The 24,236-nt window shown below is 38.0% G+C and overlaps 1 long non-coding RNA gene across 1 annotated transcript; it reads left to right on the top strand.

Annotated features, from left to right (window-relative positions):
• Positions 1 to 15,474: 15,474 nt before the first annotated feature.
• LOC143302604 (uncharacterized) lies at positions 15,475 to 23,417 on the top strand. The gene is made up of 3 exons (XR_013058230.1): positions 15,475 to 15,725; positions 21,752 to 21,821; positions 21,923 to 23,417. It is a non-coding gene; the product is annotated as an uncharacterized LOC143302604 (long non-coding RNA).
• The last annotated feature ends 819 nt before the right edge of the window (positions 23,418 to 24,236 follow it).

Genomic DNA, 24,236 nt, shown 5'->3' on the forward strand with positions numbered 1-24,236 from the left:
CGGTTAATTACACTACCGATTAATAGTTAACCGGAGCTGTTGTTGCGTACGACCGATCGCTGATAAACCACGACATAACAAAAAAAAAAAATTAAGCCAATAGCCGATTACACGAAAGACAATCACGCAATAAAAAGTACCTCGTTCTTGTAGGATAAACGAGAAAACATACGAAAGAAAATATATTTGGCGCCAATTGCCTATCTTAATTCAAAAGACCGTATAACAATAAACGCGATACTCTTGTGGGACAGACAGAGAACGTGTTAATGTGCACCATGCATCGTACCACTTATCTACGTCAATTTAAAAAAAAAAAAAAGACCGTGTAGTAATACAAGTGCGACACTCTTGTGGGAAAAATAAATGGAATAAGAGCACGTTATAGGAACAGTTCGAGCCGCGTCACACCAGCTACTGAACTTCGATTCAGAAAACAACGATCCCTTCGAGCTTCGTATCTCCGTTAATATCCCTAAAAAGATCCGAGAAGGTTTGACGAAAAGTTGAACGAAACACGGTCGCCTGTCAGATACGTTTCTGCTTCGAATCACCGAAATAGCAAGATGGAGAATAAATGCTATCGATCGTTGCTAAAAGCGTGGTCGGTGCGGCGCCGCGATAAATACCGACGTAACGTCAGCGATGACGGCACGATAATTATGTCATTTGTGGAATCGCCGAGGTCGCCGTTCGTACGAAACTGGAGCAACGACCTTCGAATTCGGCCCGGTCAACGGGGTTCGTGAACCCTGAAAAGAGCTCTGCCAGGCCCCAGGGATAGACAGTACAGTTATGCTCTCTTCCTCCACCTGCCTCTTTCCTCTTTTCAACCTCCTTCTCCTTCTTCGTTCTTCTCCTACCTCTTTCGTTCGTCCACCGTCTTCCTTCCACTTTCCACCTTTCCAACGTCCTTCTCTCTCTCTCCTCTTCGCACGATTGATTCTCTCCAACCTCCTGCTCCTCCTCCTCTTTCTCTTCTTCTTCTTCCTCTTCTTCCTCTCCTCTCGTTTCTGACAATGAGCTCGTGCCTCGACCGCACTCCCGCGCTGCCGTCCGAGCAGAAGGAAATACCGTATGGTCACCTCGTCACCGAGGCGCGGAGGAAATCCCTGCGGTTCGACGACCTGGCAAAGGTGACTCCGATTGTCTGGAAAGCGGCGGCTCACGCGGCCGGGCAACTCTCGTTGCATCGATCGATGCCACTCCTGCGGCTCTGCTTTTCTTTTTCTCTTTCGGCTTCGCGTTCGAATAACATTTCTTGCGTTCAGATCGCGGATTTCTATGCGGTCGCGGGAAATTTGAAAACGCGAAATTCCACGCAATGCGTATAATACGCGACATGCGAAATAAAATTTAAGATATCGTATTCTCTTAATTTATATTCTCAGATTTTACACAGAAAATCCGGAATAACGATGAGACGTTAGATTTGAAGAAAAATGTACCGGTGTATATCATCGATGATGGTTCTTCGAGATATGAAAAATTCGACCATTGCGACAGGTTTAATCAACGCTAACATCGTTATTATTAATTTCAACGTCTATTCCTGTGCATGATATAGAAGCTTGCGCTAGTTGGATTTCGACTTTTTTCTTCTTGGAATTGCCTGTCGAATTTGCCTTAAATCTGATGAGTAACGTTGCACAGAAACGATACAAGTATTAAGGTACAAGAGATTCAAATAAATTCTAACGATTGTTATTTATTTTATACAAATGGACATTCCACTAAACCAAATGAACAGAGCGAAAGTTCGATGGTGAATAGGGCGCTAAAAAACAAGCGGAAAAAGTGCGAGAAAATCGATGATACCGTTGATCTCTATTCGAGGCGAACTTTCAAAATTGTGTTTCATCATCAATGGACGACGTGCAATTCAATTTTGTCTGGAAATTCGAATCACACGCGACGAACGTTGCTCCACTCCGAATGGCCGACTTTCCTTAATTACTCCGCTTATGTAATTCTTACGAAACGCATACGAGTGCCCCGATAAATAAATCTTCCTGAAAGGATACAGACGCTAATGGCCACGAGACGTTTGAGAAAAGAAAATAGGAAAAGAAAAGACGATATGGAAAAGAGGATTCCTCGGCGCGGTAAACGAACGCCAAGAGCCGGAAAGGTCGACGACCTGTCTGTGGTCAGCGGGGACGGACGTGGATCGTAGTGGATGGCGGAAAGGCAAGAGAACCAGGCGGAGAGGAAGAAGGCGTTTACCCGTAATGACACGCGAAACTTCAGCGGTACACGGGAAACGTGAGAAATTCTTACGCAAAGAGGTGGTTCGAGGTAAGTGGGTCGCTGATTCAGACTAGTCGGGGCCACTTCGAGCTGATATCAACGGGTTTTAACGGGATCGTGAGTAATCGACTCTTGCCGCCAAGGTGCAGCTACGTATCTAAATCCAGATATCGAGACGGGAAGACTGTCGCACTTCGCCAACCTCTTCCGATCGCGTGATTCATTTTCTGAAATTCAGGAAATGGCCACGATAGCTCGTTAACCTCTGGAGAAAGATATTTTGTAACAGTGGCAAAAGACGATTGTGTCTTATCTAGCAAACGTAATTGTTTGACGCGTCGATTGGCAAAGTGAATTTTGCTTTGGAAGTTGCAATAAATTGCAATGTACCACATCGTAACGTTTAATTCTTGCAAAATGCATTACAGCGTATTTGCGTATTTTTATACTGAAAATGTTATCCAGATTCGAGCGATCGAAAGTTACTTGGTCCATGCAGTTTATCTTATTTTATTCATTTCGAAAGATGTGGTAATCCGAGTTAAAAGTTGTCTGAGTCTGATTCTCGTTTCGATAATCTTTTCAGACGATATTTAACATAAAATCGAAAGGTGTAATCGGCTTTGTGATCGCGTATCTCAGATGTCGCGACAGGAAGACCGTCGCTTATTCGACTCGCTCTTCCGATTACGTGATTCGTTTCCAGAAACTCAGGAAATGTATACGATACATTTCCTGGAACGCGTTCTAACGATAAATTGTTGACCTCTTGAGAAACGTCTTTAAGGATGACAAGAATAATTGACAAATATTTTATTTCCTAATTATAATTGTTCAGAATCTTCCCGTTGGGGTAAACAGGAGAACTTGTAATACTTGTAAATAATATTTAGCATAAAAGTAGAAGGAGAAATTACGTAAACGAATAATGAAACTTAAGAAAATTCTTAACGATTATAGTTGTAATGAAGAAATTCTCTTATAGCCTCATTCAAATCGTTCTATTCTCGAGAACACGTCATAGACAAAGTACACGTGGACGAATGAAAGAATTATCATAAAATTACGAAGGAATCACAAGGTTTACCTGTATTGGTGAATAGTCTGGTCGTCAGTGTACATTGTTGTTACAAGTATCCAGTGATTTATAGACGACGTTCATCTTCATTCAGCAAGAACGTTCGAATTCAACTATATCAATGCGTTCGCAACGTTCTACTAGATTAAGCGAATCACGCGCGAGTAAATACGCCTAATAAATCTAGCTTGGCTAATCTATAAACCCAAACATGTAAATCTAGAAAAACACGTAATAAAAAAGAATCAAAATATTATTATATTGAATATTATCTCAAATTAATCAATATTAATTTAATCAAAATATTAAATCAAAATTAATATTAAATGAAAAAATAAAGATGGAAGAAGATAGTACTGGTTTGTCGAAACAAATAAAATGCTCGAATTCGTTGGAAGATGAATGGAGCAGGTTGAAAACGATAACGGGACGGGGAAACGAGGTCGCAAAAACGCGAGAGAGGTACCGTCTCGACGCGAATTAAACATTTTCGCCACAGGACTCGGTGAGTCGGTGTTCTCGCGATCAGTGTGCCAAAAACTTTCGAAAACGTACTGTTCGCATGATCGCAGCACGCGTTGAACGGAATAAACGAGCATGCTGAGCGGTTTCACTCTTCTTTTTCTTTTTTTTTCTTTTTTCTTTTTATTGCTTTCACTCTCGTGGACGCGTCGCTCGACGATAACGAGCAGCTCGGTCGATGACATTCTATCAGGAAAACAGGCGGCCAATGTCGTACTTTGTTAATGCTTTCGATGATGCTGATTTCTTATCCAACGTTTAAGTTGCAGTATCCTCGTGTAACAACAATGAAAGCGAGTGACTTTTATGTATTTCTTTTAGACTAATTACTAGTTACACGAGACTAGACCTTCCTGGAATGTGAATATAGTGTTCAAGTACAAATGTAATTTTTCTATTTCTTTTAAAAGTTAATGCTTTTGTTATATGATATTCCAATTTTCAAGAGGTATATATAGATCTTTATAATCGGTTGTAGTTTCAAAATTCTCGCCCATTAAAGATTATTATTAATATTATTTATAATAACCTAACCATACCACTGTGTACAGGATTTCTCAGGACAGTCAGGCTGGTGTAATCGGACATAAAACGATTCTATATGCAAGAATAAGTAAAAAGAAAGAAAAAGAAACGAACAACATTTTTTCGATTGACGTTTCGTTTTCGAGAAAATCGAGTTTGAAATTTGGTTGTCTAATACTCGCCTAACTGCTGCTCGAACGCGTTCGCTTCTTGTTTCCGCGAATACCACGAAATTTTGTCCCTTGCCCGATCGTATTAGGTTGCCTGAAATGTTTCTTTCGTTTCATAAGGCGATAACAGATGAACAACAATTTCTATTTTATATTATTTCATTGAATTAGATAGGATCCATTTCGTTATACAGGGTGGTTGGTAACTGGTGGTACAAGCAGAAAGGGGGTGATTCTACGCGAAAAAATAAGTGGAAAATATAGAATAAGAATTTTTCGTTCGAGGCTTTGTTTTCGAGAAAATCGACTTTGAATTTTCGCTCGGTACGCGTGCACTTTATCGCGTCTCGTTATAACGGATCTCACTGTAGATCGTTGTCTCGAGTGACGTTATTTAAAAAATTTTTTAAATTTTTAAATTTTTAAATTTTTAAATTTTTAAATTTTTAAATTTTTAAATTTTTAAATTTTTAAATTTTTAAATTTTTAAATTTTTATTCTATATTTTCGACTTCTTTTTTCGCGTAGAATCGTCCCCTTTCCGCTTGTACCACCAATTACCAACCACTCTGTATTATTTCATTGAATTAGGTAGGATGCGTTTCGTTATATTTCTATTATTACGTTGGTGCATAATTCAATAAATTAATATAAAACAAAGAACGTTATTATCGTCTATTATTTTCTTCTAAAACGAAAGAAACTTTTCAGACGACCTAGTATCACACGTCCTGTGAGACAGCCTGTATATTACCAATACCAATTTCAATAGAGGAAGTAGAAAATTTCAATTTGCTTTATAGCTGAAATTAAAGAGTAACTGCTTTGTAATTGTCTGTTATGTAACTGCAGAGAATCGTGGAAAAGCAGCCTGGAGAGTAGATCGTTAATCGTGGAAAGTAGCGATTTTCCTTTCTATCTGTGTTCCTGGCGGCACGGTGCCGCGGTCGACGACCTTTTTAACCTGGTTGCACGCGCATTAATGCCGCTTTCTTTCGTGCCGCGCTACCATTTCACTCTCGCGCTTTTCCATTAATTTTTTTCGCTTAACCCTTTCGTCTAGCGCCGTCCTTTGTACAAAAGACATATACTCGCGTATGGTAGTGCAAAGTGAATAGCGGATAACAGCTTTCGACCAGATGTTTTCCAGGTTCCCGGATTCAGGTTTCCTTAAAAGTTGGCTCAGTAAGTACCTGCTGTTAGATTATTCTCTATTTTAATATTTGTCTTGCCACATTGTCTTTTATTTTCGCCAAATTCTTCTTCTGAACATTCTATTTCGGTAATGTTATCTTTTCTATATATTTTACGTTATTATAATATCAAAGAACAACTTTGCCTACCGCACTGACAACACAATATATCGCGGATTTCAAAAGCGTTTGCTCAAAGCGGAATTCTATTTTAATCTAAATTACGAACTAATAAAATTCTTCCAACAATTCTCACGACTTTCTGTTCTACAGGATGCTGTGCGTGTTACACCTGCGTGGCATACTTTGAACTTTAGAAACTCTTTATCTCGACACTAACAAATTAATAATTCCTCTCTATAATCGCCAAGATTTTTCAAACGAATCGACCCTATAAAACTGAACCGATGGTTCAACCACGATTTTAATCAAGTCACTGATTTTACACGCGTTACGTTATATTTACAACTATAGCGGCTGATATAGTTATAGACGATCATCCAACGACAAGATAAAATCGTTTAAATAAGAAAGAAAGAAGTTTCAGTTGCGATCAATTCTAAATTACGTCTGAACCCGAGACGTTCTCTCGCTTGTGCGGCGTTTCATCGGGAAAAGTAAAACTCGAAGACTCGTAGAACGAGAAAAATACCCTCGTGACATACTGACACGAAATCGAGACGCGAGCAGAGAAAGAGGAACGCGGACGATATACGAGTGCGTTGAAAATCGATCGACCGATAATCCGTCGATAGAATGGCGGCCTCGTTTCTAGCTGATCCTTCAGTTAATGCGGACCACTCTCGTCGCCGTGCGTTCTGTATGGCTAAATATTTGATCTGCCAGGCCAAACGATAACCCTTATCGCGATTCACACGGCAGGCGGGCATGTAGCTTCGCAGGATAAACACGGAATAGACCGAGTCCGCCTGTGGAAAGTTTCGTTTCGTGGTCTTAAGGTTTTTCCCCTCTTTCTTCCACCACGTTCGATCGAATCTACGATTCATACAGAATAGAAATCAACGAATTCTTCGTTAAGTTTGTAGAAATATTTGCACGTTGCTCGCCGTGAGAAATACAACGTGACGTATGGAGGATCCAGCAAAGTAGATGTTTCACGACTGTTGTCACGGTCAATGTGTTAATTTCCATACATTTGTTTCTCCGCTGAGGAGATACATTGCAGCATGGTGAAAGGGAAAAATCGTTAAAACGGTTCGGCTTCGATTTGGACGAAACATCGTAGGCTCGAAGAACGAGAAATATTCGATACACATTTTGTTGTTAGCCGCGGTAACACGAGTTTGTGGGGCGAAACTACCCTTGAAAATTCGACCCCTTAAGAGCCACAACAGATGGAAAAGAACTCGTCTAACGAAATGGAATAGTTTGCACGAACCAGGAAATCGTTTAAGTTGGTTAAAAATTGAAAAGAAATATTTCGAATTCCTTCCTTTAACATTGAGCTTCTATAGCGATACAAATAGTTGAAAAATAGTAAATTGTAAGTATTAGTTTTACGATTAGAATAGTGTTCGCTATCGAACGTAATTGCGAGCTAGACTTTGAGACGGAAAATAGACCGATGAATGACGACCTCGGAAATGCAATTGATAAAGTTGCTTTATCTCTATGAGCATAATGATTCATAAAGAAGCGGTCGCTGGTCATTTAACATTTCAATATTTATCCTATCCGTATATTTTTACTGCATACATCGTATTATTTTCCTCCTCTCGTCGGATCGAACCATTTCTCTTGACCTCATCAGGTAAAATGGCATTTTCCATATCAGAGAAGCTTATCTCTCCGCAAACTCCACACCCCTGGATGCAATTAAAAAAACAAAAAAGAAAAAAAAATGTATATCAAACACGTGGCAAATAAATTGGATACACAGCGGTGAGGATAAATAAAGAGGATATAAAAAATGAAAAAAGATTCCAAATACATTTTCATCTAAAACGCTATATACTGTTCGAATACACGTTACAATTTTCTGAATATTCCATTTCGTAATATAATAGAGTTGAACCTTGAATATCTATCTATACGTTTAAGTTAGCCATTACACACGCTATTCGTATAATTCAATTTTTCGTGTATTTTTGCATATTTCATATTAGGTACGATTCTTATCGGACGTTCGTATCGAACAGCAGCATAAATTTTTGAATAAATGTACTGCAACCTTTTTAACGAACGAAATATTCTTCGTATTCGATATTATACGATATTAAAGTGGTTTCTACGAGCGTGCAAGGCATTCGTTTAAACGAACTTGACAATCTCGAATATTCACAAATATTCCGTAACAAAGGAAGAAGCAACAAACGTTTACTACTAGCTAGTTAAGAGAATAATAAAGAGATGACGATGAGAGGAGAGGGGACAGACCTTGAGCCGACAAACAGCAAACACTCATTATCAGCAGCAATGTCAAGCGAGTTCCTCTCCTCTCACTTTACTTTCGATGAAGCTAGTAGCTGTTGTTTTAACTATAAAAACTCTCCTATGCTTGTGCAAAGAGAAAAGAGAGAGAAAAAAGAGAGAGAGAGAGAGAGAGAAGGCAGTCGTCTTTCACCTTACGCTCTTATGAAGTTTGTATAATAAACTTTATCGTAAATTTTTTTATGATATCGCAAAACCTAACGCGTGGAAACTCGAAGGTCTAACGTTCGAAGCGTTGAAAATGCGCTTACGAGTCAAAAATCCTGGCCATAGTCCGAGTAAACGCACTTGGGATTCGAAAGTTTCATGCCTGGCCCATGAAAACGCGCTTTGCAGTGGAAAATTTCAAACGCGCTTGTGAAGAATCCACCCGGGAGTGGAAAATCCCAAATCTAATCCGTGGAAACTCAATTGGCAATCGAAAATTCCGCGAATCTTTCCGCAGTCGCGAACAATGTCGTGATTGATGTGCGAACGAGTTCCGAACGATGAGCAGCGATCGTAGCGTGAGTAATATTTCGAATTATTGAAACTTAACGAATCATCGATTACATTCCGCAGAAACGTTCTACGAGAATAGATTCGTACGCTGTTGAACTCAGATAACAGATTCGACGTACGATAAACCTGTATTGGACGCATGCGAACGGAAAACCACGTTTCGCCATGTGTCGTTTCGAATCGCGAGACAAACATTCAGCAGCCGTGAAATCGATCGAAGTAAGAGCCGATAGCGTTTCGCGATAATGCCGATCGCCTTATCGCCCCGTTTCGTCCTTGGTCGTCGTCGACTATTCCTCTTTTCAGACTGTTTTCCCTTTTTTGCGATCGAAAGACGATGAGACAAAACGAGAATTAGCATCCTTAATTATTGCCCAAGTTCCATAGCTCAGACCCTAAAAGTCCAAACGTTCGATCAAAAATCAGTGTGGAGGAGTACGAGGCAAGAGAATTAGCATTTTTCACTATTCTTCAAGTTCTAAAGCTCAGACTCTAAATGTCCAAACGTTCGATCAAAAATCAGTGTGGAGGAGTACGAGGCGAGAGAATTAGGATTTTTCACTATTCTTCAAGTTCCAAAGCTCAGATCCTAAAGGTCCAAACGTTCGATCAAAAATCAGTGTGGAGGAGTACAAGGCAAGAGAATTAGGATTTTTCACTATTCTTCAAGTTCCAAAGCTCAGACTCTAAATGTCCAAACGTTCGATCAAAAATCAGTGTGGAGGAGTACAAGGCAAGAGAATTAGGATTTTTCACTATTCTTCAAGTTCCAAAGCTCAGATCCTAAAGGTCCAAACGTTCGATCAAAAATCAGTGTGGAGGAGTACGAGGCGAGAGAATTAGGATTTTTCACTATTCTTCAAGTTCCAAAGCTCAGACTCTAAATGTCCAAACGTTCGATCAAAAATCAGTGTGGAGGAGTACGAGGCGAGAGAATTAGGATTTTTCACTATTCTTCAAGTTCCAAAGCTCAGATCCTAAATGTCCAAACGTTCGATCAAAAATCAGTGTGGAGGAGTACGAGGCGAGAGAATTAGGACGTTTAACTATTCTTCAAGTTCCAAAGCTCAGACTCTAAATGTTCAAGTAGAAATGTGAAACGTTTAATGTTGAAACATTTGCGATTAATACAGGGTAGTGCAAAGTAAATCGAACCGGCAGAGTCGCAGCATTTTTAAATGAAATAGTTTGAAGTAAATAGAAAACTAACTAGTAAATTAAATTCATCGTTTCGATGAACATTCTGAATTCTTGTCCTCAAAATGGGCATTGTAGTGACTGGACAGAGGAATGAATTTTTGATGAATTTTTCCATGATATTCGAAGCAAGTTTGAAGTCTTATCATGGAATATTCTTCGTGCAGTAATAAATTAAACAAATCAAATAATCGCTATATAGACACGATCATCCATGTACATATTTATTAATAATTTCGTTCAAATATTACAGGTTAATATTACGCTCTTCGCTTATCGAAGCTACGACGAGATTGGAATCCGGCTGAAAATGTTAAACCCTATTTACTTATCACCCCGTATATTAGTCTCTGCTGTAACCTTAAAAGTCAGTGGTGAAACGATCCCAACTACCCGATGCAATTTCCACCCTTGAGCGGTTCGGTTCCAACATCGAGAACGTTTACCGAGAATCCCATCCCCTGGGAGATTTGTTCGAGGAACTAAGGCGAATTTCGCGTGTAAAACCGAGTCGTGCCTGAAACCGGTGAAATTGAACTGGCACGCGCGGAACTTTTCTCTTTACGTACGGACACAACAAAAATTTGTCCTTTTCGTTCGGCTGTGTTACACGTGTGCTATTTCGCCGCGATATCGTGAACGTATGACACTTATTTTTCTCTTTCATCGACGGTCGACACGCGGAGAACGAGGGCGATTTGAAACCTGGCCGGAAACCGAATGGCCAGCTTTTTGCGCTGGAAATCCACGAGTATTTCGGGAGTCTGTTTTCCACTCTATTCAGTAACGTGTATCCGTGTTTCTTGTGAATTCTATTCTATCTGATATATCTATCGAATAAATAATAAATATAACAAACTATCGAAACAATTGTATTTTGATATAGCTACTCGTTCTACGTAATAAAATAGGCTTATTTAAAGAATATAAGTTTTTTAAAATTCAATGGCTATCTTCGCACGGAGTGATCGAACTTGTTTAGTATAATAACGATAGGATGAGGGAATATGGTGTATTCTAGGTTCAACGAGAGATAATATGGGAGACGCAAAAATGATGAAAATCGACGTGGTCAGCGAGGAGGTATTAGGTTGTCCGAAAAATTTCTTTCGCAAACGTGTCTTTTACAACAATGCTTCGTACAAACGTGAAAGCAAGTCTGTGATATTTGCGTACTTTTCCTATAACAAAGTTGTGCGGATCGTCGTTGAACATTTGTTTAATTCTTATTTTAATTATTATCCTAAACGATTCACTGAAACACGGGTCACCGATGACCATCAACGGTGGCAACCAACGCGTTGATCGAAGCAGGTTCTGCGTCACGCCGATTCGTCCAATGAGACGCGATCGTTGTCGATTCGCGAAGGTCTCGTTCGAGCTTCGCACCCTTGGGCCTCAACACGACCTCAACTTCTAGGCTCTCCCGGCATACTTTTACCGTAACCCTGATCGCGATATTCCATTCCGGCTTACCTCAACACTCTATCTGCTCGGTCTAGATCAGTCAGCTGGATTGAAACGATTCGAACGTCTTGCCCCTTTATTGTCCTTGTCGATCGCGCTGTGTCCCCGATAAATTGTCACGAAACTGTACGCCACATTCACGTTTAACGGTGTAATCTAATATTTCATTAATTGTCTCTCTCTCTTTTTTCCCCTTTGTCCTTTTCGTCGATTTCGTTTCCATTCGTCAACGAATCTATTGATTTATGATTTTACAAAGGATATATGATAAATGGTTCAAAAAGTCAGGTTTCTATTTATTTCGAAGAGCAAAAGACGAGTAGAGGTAGGATTTGGTCTCGTCAGAATATCAGGTTATTATGGAATAAAATATTTCTGTAATTATACGGATTTGATTTGTGATGAACTGGTATATTGACGTGGAGAATAAGAGAAGTGATTTCAGGGGGAATAAATAGACCACGAAGGAAATAAATTGACAGCTCAATAACGCGATAATTCACGAAATGGGAGCAATTTTAGTTTGCCAGACATTAGAACGTAGTTCAAATATTGAAATATGAATTTAAAACTTTATTCGAATTATTGACAAAATTTCTTAGGTGTGTGCATTGGCGTTAGGTTTCTTAGATATCGCAAGTTCCACGGAAATTAATAGAAAACATCGAAACGAAAGATTTTCTTATATTTATTCTCTTTCTGTTTCTGTACCATAAATATACGTATTTATCCTTTTACGTTCATCGTAAATACAAATTGTCTTCCTGTCGATGAAATTTACAACTTTATTCGAATTATTGACAAAATTTCTTAGATATGTGCATTGACGTTAGGTTTCTTAGATATCGCAAGTTCCACGGAAATTAATAGAAAACATCGAAACGAAAGATTTTCTTATATTTATTCTCTTTCTGTTTCTGTACCATAAATATACGTATTTATCTTTTTACGTTCATCGTAAATACAAATTATCTTCCTGTCAATGAAATTTACAACTTTATTCGAATTATTGACAAAATTTCTTAGATATGTGCATTGGCGTTAGGTTTTTAAATATCGCAAGTTACATAGAGACTAATAGAAAATATCGAAACGAAAGATTTTCTTATGTTTATTCTCTTTCTGTTTCTGTACCATAAATATACGTATTTATCCTTTTACGTTCATCGTAAATACAAATTATCTTCCTGTCAATGAAATTTACAACTTTATTCGAATTATTGACAAAATTTCTTAGATATGTGCATTGACGTTAGGTTTCTTAGATATCGCAAGTTCCACGGAAATTAATAGAAAATATCGAAACGAAAGATTTTCTTATGTTTATTCTCTTTCTGTTTCTGTACCATAAATATATGTATTTATCTTTTTACGTTCATCGGAGAAACAAATTATCTTCCTGTCAATGAAACATCTTTGTCTTCCAATCTAGAAAAAACGACGAGAAAAAGAAGAGAAAAGAAAAAAAAGAGGAGCATGACATCGTCGTTTATACATACATATGTATATACAATATATTTATGTCTTCTAAATCGGTATACGTGATGTTGAAAACAGCGGCGACGAAGGAGCGTCGGGACGTTGGCGTTTTCTGCGCAGATTGCTCAACGACACTCTCGGATCAGGTTCGATCGGGTGTCAAGGTCACGTCGTCGCTTATTTTTACATCTAGATTTCGAGAACTCGAGAACTCCGGGCTTGACGATAAGGGACAGAGTCTCGAGACTCTGACTTTCGTCTTTCGCTCTGTTCTGTCATATCTTTTTATCGGATGGCTTCATTGTGTCTAGTAGATCCATCATCTCGAGAGTTCATAGGATATTCACTATATTTTATGGCGAATACATGTACGTATGTATATATATGTACGTCTCTTCGTGATACGTTGTAAATGTAGTCATTTTTTGTTTTATTGTAAATATCTTTGTTTCGACCGAATAATCTTCGTTTCATTGAAAGTGTTGGTAATATTTTCATTTTTAGATGGGAAAATAACATTGGAAGTATCAGAGTGATTTTGTCTAAATTTTTACGAACTCGAGAATTTCTAAGAAGAAAAAGTCCGAAATTTCGAGAGGAGACAAGAAATCATTTAACAACAGAAAATCTTTCAGCAACGAAGAAAAGACAAAAATCCTTTCAAGAAAGAACTCTGGAAATTTCTTTAAAAATCCCTGAACGAAATTTCAAAATTTCCAAAAACAGTCTCAAACGTCAATATTCTGATCAGAGATTTGATTATATTAGTTGTTTAACATTTTTAATTAATAATATTTTGTTTCGTGCACTTGCTGTAATTTATTTTCGTTCTTTATAAAACTAGTCCAAAAAAAATATATTAAATTTCTATGTGTTCGTCACACGTAGCCAACCATAAACGAATATTTTATATATTTTCCTATATTTGTAGAAATATGAGAATTTTATTTATTTCAAAGACACTAATGCTACTTGTAACAATAATTATCAGAAATTATTAGAAATATGACTAATTTGGCGAGACACGAGCAAAATGTTACAAGTAAGTAACACGAAACTCGATACGGTGAAACTACAAACGATTAAGTGGAAACGGATCGTCTTTGATCAGACGTACTTTCTAACCGCGCAGACTTATGACTCGAGGAACGTTCAAATATAACACTGAAACGTAGATGATTTTTGCGCGAAGTAATTTTACCAAACGAGAGCTTCTCTTTCTCTTGAACGACAGAAATAAAGAACCGTCTGATTTTGTAAAAGTCGTTCGAGTGAATTCTTTCTAATGAAGCGAACGCGACGGCAAAGCGGAAGAAACGAACAGAGCCGTTCCGTCGTCGAAAGCTACAACGTCCTCGATTGTAAACGAGAATCGATATGTGTTTTTAGTAAACACGGTTGATTTATTGGCTCGGATTTAAAGTTACATAAAAGATATCGCACTGATAAGAAGCGAGTTCCGAAGATACTCCTTTTCGCTTCATCTATGTTCTACTTTTATTGATCTGTATTTTTTAATCGAAATTCAAACAATCGATCGTTAAAACTGATTTAGACAATTTGTAAAAAGCAAGGTACATAGCTAAGCAATTAAATAATAACGTAAATTTCAACGCTACACTGGAACGAAACGATACCGGTTATCATAAATTTAGCTTATTTACGGATTATTTATAAATATTAATTTCTGTATAATAAATAGATGCGCGATTCACTCTACGATAAGTAGTACAATTTAATTCGCTGAGATAATCAACATCAGTGTACACGTAACGATTACTATTAACGTTTAATAACAATACAATAATTCTACGACAATAATACCGTTAAATAATATCCTTAAAAATTCCTCATCTTATAAGATATTCAGCAGAAAGTCGTAATACGAGAAACATGAAAAAATATACGCAGCATTGATCTCGTTTTCGACCCCATTGACTTTGAATCCCGTCCATTTGCGGCCTCCATTCTTCGGCAATTGCATCAGGCAAGTATAGGGTGGAGAATAAAATCCGTAACTCCGTAAGGAGATTTATTTCAGCCAACTGATCCTACGTAGTAGCAGATGATAAACGACCCGTGTCACCGGTAACTTGGACAGCCTGAATTTATTATCTCGGATCAGAGAAAGAGAGAGAGAGAGAGAAAAATAGGGAGGGAAAAAAAGTATAGCGTCTCCCTTCTACTTTTCCGGGAAAATGACGGTAGGCAGGTGTCATTAATCGGCGAGAGAACGCGGAAGACGCGTACAATCGTCTTATCGCGTCACGTATCGAACGTAGAGGAAATAAATGACAAAGGGGCCGGTGTTTGCTGACTTTTGTTCTTCCCTTGTGGATCTTCGATACGGTCGACCTTTCGCATGTTGTAGAGATTTTCTAAACTTTTTCAGCTACCAATATTTTTATGTTACGCGATATTACATCGAGGATCGGCGGAATTAAGGATCGAATTTTTGTTAAGAGATTGTTAATTGCTTGCGATGATATACAGATTTTCTCAGCCATCGAATTCACATTTTTATTTACTTCACGCGAACACAACTAAGAAGGTAAAGACTGAACAGAAATTTGTTAGAGTAAATGTTATATCAACCGCTTTTATTTCACCATCCTTTTTATTCTTTGTACATATAGAATTTCCATAAATACATAAACATCCGCTGGCGAGTTATAATCTTAGGAACTGAAAGGACGAGGTGCGTGGAGAATTTATTCTTATGGCCATAAAATCCAACGAGAACGGGACGATATCAAGCGAAAATAGACACGGAAGTTCCTCTTTGAGATTTCATCCCCTTTCCAAGAAGTGGCTACGATGAAAAAATATGGGGAAGCGGATGGCCAGGAACGATACTATTGAAACCGAATAGGGAGGGTGGAATCAAGGGATGTAAGTGTTGTAGGGTGGTAGAGTATATTCTGGTCGCTGTTGCGTCCAATAAATATCCAAAATGGTGTCACGAATTGCTCTTTAATCGCAGATACGAATTACAACGATTTGCAACTTTTTGCACGCAATTGAATTATTAATATTAACAGTAAAATTCAACAAGCCACGAACTACCAGGTATCAGCGTCGATTAATTCTCTTGCGTAATACCAACGAATTTGCTTCGCTATAATACGATCATATAGCATCGAAATCATTGAAAACACGTTTCCCTAAGGTAGCTATGTATTCTCCGTCAATTCTTACATTTTCTCCTTTTTCCACTTGCGACAGGGATCTCTTTTTCTATCCGAAGAAAATAATTCAAACGGAAGAGCACTAGTAATTCATAGATTGATATAAAACTTTTGTTACGTGAATCCAATTTTGCACAAACATTTCCCTTCGTTAGAGACAATAAAATCACACTGCGCTCTCGCACTGTACGTTTCTACGGAATTTCGTAATTTCGACGGACTAACATATTAAAAGATAAAACAGAAAGAGAGAAACGAAAGAAGATGCAAAGGAAGCGAAGTTATCGATAGGCAACTCAATCGTGCCTTTATTCGCCGTGACGAGGGCAGGCACAGGACCAACAACGCGTGAACGGTCGTATCGGTCGTATCGGAGTGTCAGGGTGCGCGCGTGCCTCGCTGGGTAGGCGTACGCTCGTAAATCCTCCCTTCGACGAGGGGTAGAAAGATCCGGGCAAGGTTGCTTTCTCGCGCGGGTCGTGACCTTGCCACGTGGAGGCTCGTGCACGAGCCACGGTGGGAGGCCTCGAAGGACGAGGGAACGTTCACCCGGAAGAACGTCACGGGCCTAATAAAGGGGAGCGTCGATCTCTCCGACACCCTTCGATCATGACCATCCATCCACGGGCTCGCGAATGTAAAGAAAAAAAAAAAAGGAAGAAAAGAGAAAGAACGAGAGCTGAGAGCAATGGTAAATCCTGGATAATCTCGTGGAAACTGTACGTCGTCGAAAAAAAGCAGTTGTGGTGCGTAGGTAAGTGAGCTATTAAGAGGAAGCGCGGTAAGGAAACGTAAGAAACAGAATGGTCCGAGAGTCAAGAGTTTGTAAATTTGATTTCGCTGATTGAAATTGTATTGCCCGAAGGGAGTCGAGATTTTCCTTCGCACGTTTTTAATTACGGGTTTTACGATCCGTTAAGTATCGCTAAGCTGTGAACGATGTTTACGGGAAATTAAAATGTACAGGAACGATGCGCCTAACACGCGAAGTATGTGAAACGTTGAAAGTTTTATAAGCTTCGTTTCGAGGGAATTCCTCGCTGTTTCTGTTTTCAACGTACCAAATCAGACTGCAAATTTTCCTAAACCTATTTCCCATATGTTGTATCCTAATCGTCATACATTGGAAATAAATTTTGAAATATGTAGTTTTGAGAGGGGAACGATATTTACTCCATAAAGCGTGGAAATATAACCCACCAATTGTTCACATAAAATGATCACTTGACTACTCACATAAAAGAAACGAGATTCGTTGCTCCACAAAGTGGAATAATTTCATCCGGTCATGTCGATTCGATGCTCGAAATGTTCACTTGCGATTTATTTACGAATAAGATTATTTTCAAACTTTTGTGGAACGGAGCTAGTAATTATTGGTGGCAATTAAGAAGACCACTGTGATTTTGTCTGTCGCAAATTGCTTATAATATGATTAGGATGTTTGTTAAAATATAACGACGAAGAACAAAGGACAGTATGGTCAGATACGATTGACGATGTTACTATATTAAAAAACGTATTCACTTCAACGTATGTTGTGCAAGGACTTCTTTTAAGGGAAAATTACAAGGAAAATCGATGTGACGCTTCGATAACGTTCCTCCACGGACGAATCCCCTGATTCCTGTTGGTCGAGTCGTATTAAATCAACAACCAAGAAAATCGTTTCCAGTTGAGAAAAAGGATCGTTCGAGCGCTAGAGGAGATGAAAACTTCGAATAAGTTACGTTCATAAATTTCAGATTTTTGTTGGAGGGTAGTCGATACGAAAACATTTCAAAATTATGAAATTTGTTTCACAAACGGCATAATAGCATGATTTATCTCGATAAATCCTATTAAATACCTAACTGTAATTTAAATTATTAAACTGCGAGTGGTACGCAAAAGTTCGACAAAGGTTCCAAAAACGTGCAACAACAGAAATATGATTTAACATAAATTTCACGTGAAAACATTCGAAACTTTTACAAATTTATTTTAAACATAACACAGTAGCATAATTTGCCTCGATAAATTCTATTAACTGTTTGTGAGTTAAAATATTAAACTATGATACGGTTTTACACAGAAGCTTGAACAAGTATCACGAACGTACGACGATGGAAAGGTAATTTAATATAAATTTTTATATAAAATCACTCGCTTCGAGCTCGTAAACCGTACTACGCCTATTTGCTTTCACAAATAGTATCAATGCCGCGTATAATCTCGATTTTCTATCAGCCTTCGCGTACTATTGCACACACGAGTTGGGTTCGTGAATGACGATAAGAAATTCTCTTTTGATCCAATTTATCCAGCTAAACGTTGCACCGATATATTACTGTTATTTCAGTATAGCACTGTTAAATCCCTTCTCAGTCATTTTCTTTACAGCTATTTAAGTTGCGGTAATTATCGTTCTCAACTGTCGTAAGTCGTACACTTAGCACTCGTTTCGTTATGACTTGTCACGATTCGAACAGTTACACTGTTGAATTTACACTGAACTGTGTACACACGTATTATTACACTGTACTATGTTTGACTGTGACTAAAAGTAGGTTTAGTTCGAAAGAAGATTAAGTGTTATACATATAGCATTCCTTATTTCTAAACTGTGAATGTATGTGGCATTTCATATTTTAGTGGATATAATTAAAAAGAAAAACATGCACCTTAAGCAAAAATTTCTTTCATTCGGAAAATAGAACGAACATTGTTACACTATACTATTATATTTATATATGTACATTTAACTATGGACATTTGTATTTTTTTTTGTTTTTACTAAGCCAATTTAAACATCTGTGAAAAGGTCACTTAGACTAACTGGAAATGTATTTATTATTAAATGTATAATTAATATAAGATAAGGTAATTAATTTATTTACGTAGTTCGTTGGACTAATTGGTAATTTATTTACGAGTGGATATTTGATACGAAAGGTAATGAGAGGAAAATACTTTGGTGAGATTATATTACATAAAGATGTAAATTAGAAATAAGGCAATAAATAGATCAGCGAATAAGGATAGGTAAAAATTTTCAAATGAAAAAGGGACGAGATACATTACTGTGATTATATTCTAATACGTAATTCTGTGATCTCAGCTATAGTCATGTAAATGAGTGTCCTTGGTAGCGATTTCTTTGCTCGGCAACTGCCTACGTCGATGTCTGCTCGAGAGTCCTTTTTGTGAAACCCTTTTCTCTCGTCTCCTTTCTACACCCCATCTAATAAACTCGTTTTGGTTTCGTGTCCAAACTTCTAAGGACATTTTTTTCGTAGCATTTCGTTGTAACTTCTATCAATTTTTGTTCTCAAAGTAGAAAATAAATTTCGAAAGAATTCGTAAGGGATCGATTGGAAATAAACGTTTAAAGATACATCTTTGAAGAAGAATTTAAAAAAGAAATTTCCAAAGGTTGAATAGAAATGGGAAATTTCTTTTTTTCTTTCAATAAATAATAAAATACAACAACAGCAAAATTTGATGTCGGAATTTATTACAGAGTGGTATTAAAAAATATAGCAAAAGATATAGAAGACAATTTTGAATTCATCGAGAAGCGATTCCTCGTAATCCGAGAATTATCACGGATTAACAAAGTAGCATTACGTTATCGTCGATTGACGTCTATTCGACTTTTTGATTATTGAATTTTCAAAAAACGCCCGTTGAAACATTTGAACGAGAGAAAAGCACGATATCGTCAATTTCTGTCGATTTTCTGACTTTTATGTCATCCAGTAGCTAACAGAGATACTTCACCATCGGGCAGCTAAAAACGAGAATAACCTGTCAAGTTCAAAATACAAGGCTTTTAAAAACATGTGATAAATCCGCGAGGTTTTTTTAAAAGCCAAACGCTAGCGACTAAAATTACAGCAATGTTTACAAAATATTTTAGAGTGGCAAATATACATATTTAATTAGAAATCAGAATAAAAATGTAGGCCCCACGAAATGGAATTTGCTGACAGCATAATGAATTTTTAAATTGCTCCCTTTTAAAAGAGCAGAAAACGTTACTTGGTTTTTCCTTTCTTATCTTTATCGAGCTCTTCGCAATTAAATTTTTAATTATCACAAGACACTTATGCAAGTTACTTGATCTTTCTGTATAAAAATACCTGTTCACCCCCTCGGGATAAAAGTAAAATCATATTAACGAAATTATACGAATGAAACACGGGTGACACGAGATGAAAAATATCCATAATTACCATCGAATGGAAAAACCGAGATAGAAAAAGAGAAGAAATTGTCACGAAATACCCAGACAAGCCAGCCGAAAGACTTGCGCTAAAAACGATAAAAATCATCCGACCACAAAGGACAACGAACGAAGCGCGAAATAGAAAAGAACCGAAAGAAAGACGAAACTAGGAGAAGGATAAAAATTATTGTAAAACATTCGGACACGTTGTCGATAAAGAAAGAAAAATCCATTCATTCACCCTTTTCGGATTATACGAGAAACCTCTACGATTAAAATCATCCGCCTACAGAAATCAACGAACGAAAAACAAAAAAAAAAGAAAAGAAAAGAACCGCAATAAAGGCGAAGGTGGTGGAGGAATAAAAATTATTACAAAACACCCAGACAAGTTATCTAAAGAGAAAGAGAAATCTGTTCTTTCGCGATCACGTTAAAAGGCAAACAAAAACGAACGAACGTACAAGGCGAAAGCAAAAATAAACAACGGTAGCAAAAGGCATAAAAAAGCAAAGGATTGAAAGTAAAAAATGAATATTGCAGTGAAAAATCACGTGCATCAACGTTTCTCGTCGCTTGTCGTTTCACCGCGAGTTAGCGAGGCGAAAGAAACGAGCAAAAAGAAAAGCAAGAATGGAGGGAAAGATAGCGAGACAGCGGCAAAAAGGGGGTTGGAGAGGGAAGGCGGCAGGGAAGATAGAAAAAGCAAGGGGGAGGACAAAGTGTCTCGCACTTGCATCCCGTAGGAGGCGCGGTTTGCGCTCGAAGCGGAAAGAGCGGACGATGCAAAGTCTCATTGAGATCCACATCCGCCGCCTCGTTGTCTCGCGCATTGATAAGGGGGGAGGGTTTCTCTCGCGCAAGGGGGGATGCTCTGACCGTTCTCGAATGTGTCTGCGACCTCGCTCGGACCTTGAACGCGCTCCTTAAGCCAAGCAGAGCCGGCCGCTTTTATTAAGCCAGATTCACACGTCGACCCTACTGTTTGAACAGTCTGGACGCTACAGGAACGAGTTTATGGTGGGTTAACCCCGCGATTTTCGACCGGTATGACGCAACATTTTTTCAAACTTATTTAGTCTGCGATATTGACCTTTTTTCTCGTAGATTTTCAGATAAAAGTAACAATAGCCATCCGCTGTGAACACCCCATTTCGAATCAAATTGCAACGTATTCTTTGGCGTGTCGCGAAATTTTAGTAATTAGTTTATGCGCGAGATGAAGAATGGTGAAACTCGCTGGGTCAATGCTTCTTGATAAGAAACGTCGAGCTGCTTCGATAAGCGCGTTAGAAAATATACGAGGCCATCTGAACGGACGAATTCGATCTTCACCGGACTGATCGACGTTAATAACGTCGTTAATCAAATGTATCCACGAGGCTGTTCACTCTACTTTCATTTGGAAGATTTTTTAACGAGAGCAATAGCGTTGATGTAGACCAAGATGTTAATATCAAGCGACCCACTCCGACTACATATGTATTTCAACATAATTATTAATATAAACAAATTTACAGAGTTGAAGGATGTCAGAAGAATATGGACTGCACAATGAACTTTGACTTATGTTCTGAAAGAACTTTGAAGGTAGGTGCGATAATTATTAATCCGTGGATGTTTATGCAAATTCAAATTTTTAAGAGCACAACTAAAGAAATGAAAATGACAAAGGTTTCTTCGCTCACTAGATATCGTTAACTACACTTCAGATGTAAAGAAGCTAAACAGTACACTGTACTTAAAAAGACGGAAAAAAATGTAATCTGCATAAAGAACACTTTTTCTCGTTTCACAATAGCAAACGAATAAAGTGGTTTGTCCACGATTAAGAGACGCATGAATCGAGCTTAAAACGCTCAGTCAGCGGTTAAAATAGGGAGGAGGAGGGCTGGATACCGGACGAATCGTGGTGTGTGCGTCCATGAGGACGTCCTGGAGGCTAAATCCCAGTCTGGGAATGTAGTGCGTTTGCCCAGGGACAGCACACGCGGCCAAGAGTGGCAGTCAAGGGTGGCCTCGAGTCGGCTACGTCCGCTGGAACGATTCCTTTGAGAAGACAATGCCCGACATCGGTCCGGCCGATAATTGAATTCCGAGTATGAACGAGCTTCATGTGCAGCTTTATGCCGTTTCTCGCGGCTCTCGATCTCCCCTTCCGACGCTGTGGATCGAGACACGTTCGAATGGACAATTTCGTTCGTCCGCGTTCGATCGATTCAAACGATGCGATGATACGAATTACGCGTTTTCGAAGAACTCGAAAGAGACGAGCAACAGAAATGAGAAAATCGTCGATCGTATGTAAGGCTGAATTTTTTGTTTTCTTGTTAAGTGTCCTGAAATAGTATCCTATCTCTGTTCAGAATCTGAATCCGATGTATTAATTGCATTCGTAAAAGGAAACTAGTTAACGACGGACAAAGAAAGAGAAGAGAATTGCAAAATAAAACATTTCAGGATAATTTACAAGTATCCTGTTGAAAGGATACGTCTACAATTATTTTAGGTTGTCCGAAAAGTGTCTTTCTTTCGCAAACGTGTTTTTTACAACAGTGTAGCTTCATACGAAGGTGAAATCAAGTCTGTGAAATATCGCGATGTTTATCTCAACAGAACAAAATGGATCGTACGTAATTCGACGAAATAATACAAAAGAAAAAACATGAAACGAAAGAAACTTTTCGGTAAACCTAATACTTTGTACGTTATAGGGTCTCTTTTTTGATTAGAATTTTCGCAGCTTCATAAATGTTGCGAGAAGCTTACGTTGTATAGGAAAATTAGTGCTGATAGTGCAAGGTGAGTGTACAAATATTATCAAAAATTAGTCCAACGGAGAATTTGTTGCGTGGGTTAAAACCCACTTTCATTTCACACGACTTCTGAGTTACTATTCGTCGGACAAAAACAAATCCTAGTTTGAAAGTAATATACCTAACAACCGAAATTAAAGTCGTACTGCGCAACAAGCAGCAACGTTCTATCTAAACCTACAATTAAATAAATGTCATTCGCAACTTAGTTTGCCATTCTACTCATTTCTATTCCCATCCAATTTCAACCCACCTATTCCACCGTCTCGTATGATACTCCAAAATCTAAATTAGCCATTGCTACACGATATTACCTCATCCACGAGGACTACGAAAGATGTTGATACGATGTATATATTTACTATGACATTCAAACATTGATCAATTAGATCCAAGCATGTTAAATTTCGTATCACCTGGTAGCACTTTCATAGCGGTGTCATAAAAATGGAATGAGAAAATCTGATATAAAGATATACTTCAATGGAAAACGAAGCTGATATACAGCGGATAGGAAAAATTAAAAAATTGAAACTCGATGAATTTTGGCAACTTTTATGCTAAAAGTTTGTGTTAAAAGTTACATAAAATCGCGTATTCTGTAGCATGTAGTATATTTAGGATTAGTCCTGTTAAATATAAATTCGTATCATAGAATTACAGTGTCTTTACATACCTTCATGTGGTTACAATAGAAGATAAAAGGAAGCTTAGAATTGATACACTATGAATTTTCCGCATTCTTCAAAAGCTTTTTATATTATTGGTAACGGTCGTATTCCATGTATTATATATAATACCCCTTGTACATACGTCATATTTATTCGTTGCTCTTATTAAATATGTCGAAGTAACTACTTCAAGAAAAATTCTACATCTTTATTTACGTACATCCGTGACCTGGAGACTGCTATTACGCAGAAATATTCTGAATAAGGAGCGGTGCATATTATTGTACCCTTGAATATACATTATGTTTTGGGTTACAAGGTCTAGGAACAAAGGAACTAATAAACAAATTTCTATTTATGTTCCCTGTGGCCTCTAGCCCAAGCTATAAGGTTAACTTTTTTGGTAATGTCCTTTTGCTATAAATATACGAACGTGCTCCTTATCATTCCATTGTGTAGTAACACAAGTAAGAGAGTAAGGATCCGAATCGGCATATACTTACACATTATACTTATAC

This window comes from Bombus vancouverensis, chromosome 4, assembly GCF_051014615.1.
Source record: "Bombus vancouverensis nearcticus chromosome 4, iyBomVanc1_principal, whole genome shotgun sequence".
Taxonomy (NCBI): Eukaryota; Metazoa; Arthropoda; class Insecta; order Hymenoptera; family Apidae; genus Bombus; species Bombus vancouverensis.